At 43.8% G+C, this 9302-nt stretch overlaps 1 protein-coding gene across 1 annotated transcript in view; it reads right to left on the bottom strand.

The window, feature by feature from the left end:
- The window catches only part of LOC309334740 (uncharacterized protein), a 117760-nt gene that overhangs the window by 39642 nt on the left and 68816 nt on the right, over window positions 1-9302 (bottom strand). The window lies entirely within an intron of this gene.

The following is a 9302-nucleotide window of genomic DNA, read 5'->3' on the forward strand; positions in this document are numbered from 1 at the left end:
AAATACAGGAAACACGACAAAGAAGGAACATAACAACAACAACAACAGGTTGTAAGTCACTTTGGGCTGCCCTAGGCAAGAGAAATAGACTAATAGGTTTAATAAAAATAAAGGGGGGGGGGACACGGGAACCCACCCTTTTCCATAACAATCTTCCCCATCCCTTAAATCCTACAGAGTAAAGAGATCTGATATAGTGGGAATAATGGAAACCAGGTGAGAAGGAGTTGGGCCCAGGTGTCTCGGGATGGGAGCCCTTTAGATGCTTCTGCACAGAAACACAGGCATGTGGGAGAGACTGGAGTTGCCGAGAGAAGCCTCAAAGGGGGAGGGGGATGATAAAGGGGGCTTCCTCTTTCCCCCCATGGTTGGACTCGCTCTAACAGCCCCCCAGCGCCCCCTGCAGCTCCTGATCTGGGACCTGAGGCAGGGCAAGGACTGAGCTTCAGGGGAGGAGAGGGTGGCTGGATCAGGGCTCCTGCTCAGGGATCTCTCCCTGGAGTCATGGCAGATTCCTGGGCATAGCTAAGAATGAGGAGGTGTTGTGAGACAATTTATTTGTAAAATATAAACAATAGCACTTCCAGTCTGGAGCTGCCATGGCAAACAGCAGATCCCATGATAGTGGACATGCAGATAATTAAGGAGGATTGGAGAGTAATTCTCTTTGGAAGCCCCCCCCCCCGGGTCGAGGGGGTGAGCTCTCACTCGCAGATCGTCCAATACCTGTCGCTTCCCTCTAAGATGCGGGGCAGGGGACGCTGAGTGCATGGCGCTGCACTTATCGGTAACTCTCCAACGTAGTAACCATGAGCGGCGGTTCCTCTGTTTTTTAAGATAGATATGAATTTGGACTTTAAAAACAGACATGCTCTGGAAGAAGGAGACAAGATAACCTGCTGATTGAATCAGCCACTGAGTGCAAGGGTCTCGATCTGGAGAGGACTATTGTCGTAACCGGATTGGAAGGTGGGTGAAGGGAAGCTTTTGTGGGAAAACGCTCTGGGCTACCTGCAGCCCAGCCCCCCCAGATCTCCCTCCAAGCGTCCTCCAGTGAGCATAGCTCTGGAAAAGGCATCCCCTTCTTCTCCAGCGACATAAACCATATTGATTTATGCACACTAGCCTTCTGGCTTAACACAGCAGAAGAAAGAGGCATCGTAGTTCTAAACTATTTATTTACATAATATTTACATACATATGCATAATGGCATCCGTTCTCGTCAGCTCCAAGAACAAAACAGAACAACGTAAAAGTGAAAACAGTTTCACAGTCTCAAACCGGAAGAGAGATAAGACCGTCTTCCTTTCTCACGCTCCACTCAGACAGGCGTGTGAAATAAATACCAAACATAACATCAGGATTGGGGAGCATGAAATCCTAACAGCCTTTGTTCTTTCTCTATACATGCACTACATTGTTTTATGATGTGGCAATCCTTCACTCAAGAAAGAAAAATAATTCCTAATGGAATATAATTATTAATGGATGGTAATTAGTAATGGAAAGCTGGAAATCAGCCCTTGTTGTTGTGGTTTAGTCGTTTAGTCGTGTCCGCCTCTTCGTGACCCCCTGGACCAGAGCACGCCAGGCACTTCTGTCTTCCACTGCCTCCCGCAGTTTAGTCAAACTCATGCTGGTAGCTTCGAGAACATTGTCCAATTATGGTGCTGGAGTTTCAAAAGCATCAGTTCTTCAGCAATCAGCCTTCTTTACGGTCCACCTCTCACTTCCATACATCACTACTGGGAAAAGGCAAAATGCCCATGAAAGATGGCAAAGTCGATTGCACAGCAAGAATCAAATTCTCGGAGTGGGGTTGGGGTGGGGAATACAGGAAATAATAGATTACAACAGGAAGGGAAACACCAACCTTAAAAGATATTCCACACAGAAAGTTACAAGATATAAAGCCCTCTGGCAAATTGAAAGATATGGAATAGCTAAATACGAACCAAGTCGCTACATCAGTGGCTGCCAAGATAAAGTGGCTGCCAAGATTAATAAAAAATACATTGGGTATACAATATTCAATAATATACATATTCAATAATATTCAATAATAACATATTCAGCTCAACCATATGTACAATTCTATATACAGTGGTGCCTCGCAAGATGAAAAGAATCCGTTCCGCAAGTCTCTTCATCTTGCGGTTTTTTCGTCTTGCGAAGCAAGTCCATTGACGGCTTAGTGGATTAGCGCTATTAGCAGATTATAGCGGCTTTTAGCAGCTTATCGGATAAGCAGTTTAGCGGCTTAGAAAAAGGGGGGGAGGAAAAAAACCCCGCAGGAACTCACAAGACATTTTCGTCTTGCGAAGCAAGCCCATAGGAAATTCGTTTTGTGAAGCACCTCCAAAACGGAAAACTCTTTTGTCTAGCGAGTTTTCCTTCTTGCGAGGCATTCGTCTTGCGGGGCACCACTGCACCTTAACGCTCCTCCCTCCACAAGGTTTATTTAACTTTTAACATTTTAATTGCCCCAAATTGTTCAAACCTACCCAAATAATTCAGTATCTTCTCCAGAATCTAGTACGAAAAGAGTATTACAATTGATTCAGGACTTTGGTCGGGTGGCGGGATTTAAATTAAACACAGAAAACCAAGGTGCTGGGGAAAAATTTGACAGATACAGAGTCAGAACGGTTTCAGAGAGAAACAGAACTAACTATGGTTAAAAAGGTAAAGTACCTAGGGATAAACATAACAGCAAAAAATCTGAGTCTATTTAAGGATAACTATGAAAAATGTTGGTCTGAAATTAAGAGAGACTTGGACAGTTGGACAAAACTGAAGCTTTCTTTGTTAGGCCGAATTGCTGCTATTAAGATGAATGTATTGCCAAGAATGTTGTTTTTGTTTCAAACACTACAGATTGTGGACAAAACGGAGTGCTTCCGGAAGTGGCAGAAAGATATATCTAAATTTGTCTGGCAGGGCAAAAAGCCCAGAATTAAGTTTAAGATATTAACAGACGCGAAAGAAAGAGGGGGCTTTGCCCTGCCAGACTTAAAGTTGTACTATGAAGCCGCAGCTTTCTGCTGGCTAAAAGACTGGCTACTTCTCGAAGACACTGACGTACTGGACCTGGAAGGTTTTAACAATGCTTTTGGTTGGCATGCATACTTATGGTATGACAAAGTTAAGATCAATAAGGCCTTTAAGAACCATATTGTCAGGAAAGCAGTGTTTAATGTCTGGACAAAATATAAAGACTTATTGGAAAATAAAACTCCAAGGTGGCTTTCACCTCTGGAAGCTAAGGCCCGAAAAAGACCCAATATGGAGGCCAAATGGCCAAAATATTGGGAAATATTAGAAAAAGATGGAGACAATTGGAAATTGCAGAGTTTGGAGAAAATGAAGGATAAGGTGCGAGACTGGTTACATTACGCTCAGATTAAAGAAGTTTTTAAAAATGACAAAAAGTTAGGGTTCCAGGTGGAGAAATCAAAGTTAGAAACAGAATTGTTAGAACCAAAGACTAAGGTACTATCTAGAATGTATAACTTGCTGTTAAAATGGAATACACAAGACGAAATGGTTAAATCGGCTATGATAAAGTGGGCACAGGACATTGGGCATAACATTATGTTTGAGGATTGGGAAAGGTTGTGGACCACTGGGCTGAACTTCACCGCATGTAATGCTCTGAAGGAAAATGTAATGAAAATGATATATAGATGGTACATGACTCCAGTTAAACTTGCCAAAATATACCATTCGTCTGATAATAAATGTTGGAAATGTAAAGAAAATGAAGGAACATTCTTTCACCTCTGGTGGACATGCCCTAAGGTGAAGGTCTTCTGGGAAATGATATATAATGAGCTGAAAAAGGTATTTAAGTATACCTTCACTAAGAAACCAGAGGCCTTCCTTCTGGGTATTGTCGGCCAGAAGGTGCTAAAGAAGGACCGAACATTCTTTATGTATGCAACAACGGCAGCAAGGATACTCATCGCAAAAAACTGGAAAACTCAAGATCTACCCACACTGGAAGAGTGGCAGATGCAGCTGATGGACTACATGGAACTGGCCGAGATGACTGGCAGAATCCGTGATCTGGGAGAAGAGAAGATGGAGGAAGACTGGAAGAAATTTAAGATGTATCTACAAAAACATTGTAATTTGGTTGAATGTTAAGAAGGATGCTAGATTATAAAAAATTGGCCACCACTAAATTAGATTTAAATTTGATGATAAGTGAGACTAAAGAAAATATAAATTTTTTTGGAAGAATTGCTAGATTATATTTGAATGAGTGGACATGAGATTGTAAACAAGTTGATAATTTGTTTGGAAAAAACTTTTAACGATGTAAATGGGAGCGGGAGACGCGAGGGAGTCCAAAGAAGTGATGAAACTATGTTTGTGACAGAAGTAAGATTGTTTATTATTTGTGCATTTATATTTAAAAACTTTAATAAATATTTATTAAAAATAATAATAATAATTCAGTATCTTCTCAAACCAATCCTCCTCTTTCTCACTGACCTTAAGCCCTTTCACTCTATGTATAAGATGCTTTTCGTCTTTTGGTGTCTTTGTTGTTCCATCAATGGGAGTTATGATGCTGTTCCTATAATACTAATCCCACCAACCCAGCTCCCAAACTACCACCACAACTCCTAACACCAACATTTCCAACTCTCTCCACCAAGGCCCCAAAATCAGCTGCCTCTCAGCCCATCATCACTCCCCCCAGCACTCCAGATTCTCCCCATCCCTATCTAACATTATATTATATCTGCTTGTGAGACATGACCTTCATTTCTTTAAAGACCTGTCTATACAACTTTATACAGTGGTGTGAAACCTTTATACAGTGGTGTGAAACCTTGAAACGCCGTTTACCTTCCCGCCAGTAAGCGGTCCCTATTTATCTGCTTGCACCCGGGGGTGCTTTCGAACTGCTAGGTTGGCAGGCACTGGGACCAAGCAACGGGAGCGCACCCTGCCGCGGGGATTCGAACCGCCGACCTTTCGATCGGCAAGTTTTTCCAAACTTCCGGCCCATGGGCCTTAGGGTGCCTATGCCTGGGATAGAGGGTTAAATCAGGGCTGGCCAAATGGGACTCAGCTCCGTCCCCTCCCTGCATCTGCTCCCTGCATCTGCTGCCTGAGGGGGCTGCCTCAGTTTCCCTCACGGTGGAGCAGGCCCTGATTTCTGGTTTCTGCTCTCTTCACTGTGCAGCGAAATGCTTGTCACAAGACAATGTTTACATTCCACAGTCTGTGCTGTTGGGTTTTCCCACGGGAAAGGGAGACTGGATGTGACGTACACTGGTTTCCTGTTTTTCACTGTTCTTTGCAGTTCAGTGTGTGTGTTGTTCTCTCCGTGCTTTAGAGGAGAGAGGATGCTTTTCTCTGCTCCGGCAGAGGCAAGATGCTTTTCTGTAACATACCAGCTTTGAAGTGTAAATAAAGCAATATAGAGTATGTGGCACGTACTCCTCATCCTTCCGCTGTGCACGGGACACTGCATATCACCAACAGTTTTGCGGTTGCCAAAACCAAATTTCCCAAAGGGCACATCTTGAACATCATCTCTTTATACTTTTTCTATTGACTTATGTGGATATAATGTGTAACAGAAGCTAAATGTTAAGTAATTATCGTATTTTTATAAGCATTTTGTTTAAATTACTATTTTTTGACTACCTAATGTGAGTTCTTATACTTTTTAAAGTTTTTCCAAACTTCCGGCCCATAGGCCTTAGGGTGCCTATGCCTGGGATAGAGGGTTAAATCAGGGCTGGCCAAATGGGACTCAGCTCCGTCCCCTCCTTGCCCCTCCCTGCATCTGCTGCCTGAGGGGGCTGCCTCAGTTTCCCTCACGGTGGAGCAGGCCCTGAGAACAGCCTTCTCGCTGCCTTCCAAAATACAGTCATACCTCGGGTTACAGACGCTTCGAGTTGTGTTTTTGGGTTGCGCACCGCAAGAAGGACACTGACAAACTGGAATGTGTCCAGAGGAGGGCAACCAAAATGGTCAAAGGCCTGGAAACGATGCCTTATGAGGAACGGCTAAGGGAGCTGGGCATGTTTAGCCTGGAGAAGAGGAGGTTAAGGGGTGATATGATGTTGTTGTTGTTGTTTAGTCGTTTAGTCGTGTCTGATTCTTCGTGACCCCATGGACCAGAGCACGCCAGGCACTCCTGTCTTCCACTGCCTCCCGCAGTTTGGTCAGACTCATGTTTGTAGCTTTGACAACACTGTCCAACCATCTTGTCCTCTGTCGTCCCCTTCTCCTTGTGCCCTCCATCTTTCCCAACATCAGGGTCTTCTCTTCTCATGAGGTGGCCAAAGTATTGAAGCCTCAGCTTCACGATCTGTCCTTCCAGTGAGCACTCAGGGCTGATTTCCTTAAGAATGGATACGTTTGATCTTCTTGCAGTCCATGGGACTCTCAAGAGTCTCCTCCAGCACCATAATTCAAAAGCATAAATTCTTCGGCGATCAGCCTTCTTGATGGTCCAGCTCTCACTTCCATACATCACTACTTGGAAAACCATGGCTTTAACTATACGGACCTTTGTTGGCAAGGTGATGTCTCTGCTTTTTAAGACGCTGTCTAGGTTTGCCATCACCTTTCTCCCAAGGAGCAGGCGTCTTTTAATTTCGTGACTGCTGTCACCATCTGCAGTGATCATGGAGCCTAAGAAAGTAAAATCTCTCACTGCCTCCATTTCTTCCCCTTCTATTTGCCAGGAGGTGATGGGACCAGTGGCCATGATCTTCGTTTTTTTGATGTTGAGCTTCAGACCATATTTTGCGCTCTCCTTTTTCACCCTCAATAAAAGGTTCTTTAATTCCTCCTCACTTTCTGCCATCAAGGTTGTGTCATCTGCATATCTGAGGTTGTTGATATTTCTTCCGGCAATCTTAATTCCGGTTTGGGATTCATCCAGCCCTGCCTTTCGCATGATGAATTCTGCATATAAGTTAAATAAGCAGGGAGACAATATGCAGCCTTGCCGTACTCCTTTCCCAATTTTGAACCAATCAGTTGTTCCATATCCAGTTCTAACTGTAGCTTCTTGTCCCACATAGAGATTTCTCAGGAGACAGATGAGGTGATCAGGCACTCCCATTTCTTTGAGAACTTGCCATAGTTTGCTGTGGTCGACACAGTCAAAGGCTTTTGCATAGTCAATGAAGCAGAAGTAGATGTCTTTCTGGAACTCTCTAGCTTTCTCCATAATCCAGCGCATGTTTGCAATTTGGTCTCTGGTTCCTCTGCCCCTTCGAAATCCAGCTTGCACTTCTGGGAGTTCTCGGTCCACATACTGCTTAAGCCTGCCTTGTAGAATTTTAAGCATTACCTTGCTAGCGTGTGAAATGAGTGCAATTGTGCGGTAGTTGGAGCATTCTTTGGCACTGCCCTTCTTTGGGATTGGGATGTAGACTGATCTTCTCCAATCCTCTGGCCATATCAAATTTGCTGGCATATTGAGTGTAGCACCTTAACAGCATCATCTTTTAAAATTTTAAATAGTTCAGCTGGAATATCATCGCTTCCACTGGCCTTGTTATTTGCAGTGCTTTCTAAGGCCCATTTGACTTCACTCTCCAGGATGTCTGGCTCAAGGTCAGCAACCACACTACCTGGGGTGTACGAGCCATCCATATCTTTCTGGTATAATTCCTCTGTGTATTCTTGCCACCTCCTCTTGATGTCTCCTGCTTCTGTTAGGTCCTTACCACTTTTGTCCTTTATTATGGTAATCTTTGTACGAAATGTTCCTTTCATATCTCCAATTTTCTTGAACAGATCTCTGGTTCTTCCCATTCTGTTGTTTTCCTCTATTTCTTTGCATTGCTTGTTTAATAAGGCCTTCTTCTCTCTCCTTGCTATTTTTTGGAAATCTGCATTCAATTTCCTGTATCTTTCACTATCTCCCTCGCATTTTGCTTGCCTTCTCTCCCCTGCTATTTGTAAGGCCTCGTTGGACAGCCACTTTGCTTTCTTGCATTTCCTTTTCATTGGGATGGTTTTCATTGCTGCCTCCTGTATAATGTTGCGAGCCTCCACCCATAGTTCTTCAGGCACTCTGTCCAACAAATCTAAATCCTTAAACCTGTTCCTCACTTCCACTGTGTATTCATAAGGGATTTGATTCAGATTGTATCTTACCGGCCCAGTGGTTTTTCCTACTTTCTTCAGTTTAAGCTTGAATATTGCTATAAGAAGCTGATGATCTGAGCCACAGTCAGCTCCAGGTCTTGTTTTTGCTGACTGTATAGAGCTTCTCCATCTTTGGCTGCAGAGAATATAATCAATCTGATTACGATGCTGCCTATCTGGTGATGTCCACGTGTAGAGTCGTCTCTTGTGTTATTGGAAAAGGGTGTTTGTGATGACCAGTTTGTTCTCTTGACAGAACTCTATTAGCCTTTGCCATGCTTCATTTTGATCTCCAAGGCCAAACTTGCCAGTTGTTCCTTTTATCTCTTTATTCCCTACTTTAGCATTCCAACCCCCTATAATGAGAAGAACATCCTTCTTTGGTGTCACTTCTATAAGGTCTTGTAAGTCTTCATAGAATTGGTCAATTTCAGTTTCTTCAGCACCAGTAGTTGGTGCATAAACTTGGATTACTGTGATGTTAAAAGGTCTGCCTTGGATTCGTATCGAGATCATTCTATCATTTTTGGGATTGCATCCCAGTACAGCTTTCGCCACTCTTTTGTTGACTATGAGGGCCACTCCATTTCTTTTACGGGTTTCTTGCCCACAGTAGTAGATATGATGGTCATCCGAACTGAATTCGCCCATTCCCGTCCATTTTAGTTCACTGATGCCCAGGATGTCAATATTTATTCTTGCCATCTCATTTTTGACCACATCCAACTTACCCAGGTTCATGGTTCTTACATTCCAGGTTCCTTTCGCTTCCATGCATATCCGCAACTGAGCGTCCTTTCGGCTTTGGCCCAGCCGCTTCATCAGCTCTGGATCTACTTGTACTTGTCCTCTGCTCTTCCCCAGTAGCATGTTGGACACCTTCCGACCTGAGGGGCTCATCTTCCAGTGTCATAACTTTTATATGCCTGTTGTCTTTGTCCATGGAGTTTTCTTGGCAGGGATACTGGAGTGGCTTGCCGGTTCCTCCTCCAGGTGGATCACGTTTGGTCAAAACTCTCCACTATGACCTGTTCATCTTGGGTGCCCTGCTCGGCATAGTTCATAGCTTCTCTGAGTTATTCAAGCCCCCTCGCCATGGCAAGGCAGTGATCCATGAAGGGGGGTGATATGATAGCCATGTTCAAATATATAAAAGGATGTCACATAG

Source organism: Podarcis erhardii, assembly GCF_964252035.2.
Source record: "Podarcis erhardii genome assembly, chromosome: 2".
NCBI classification, from domain to species: domain Eukaryota; kingdom Metazoa; phylum Chordata; class Lepidosauria; order Squamata; family Lacertidae; genus Podarcis; species Podarcis erhardii.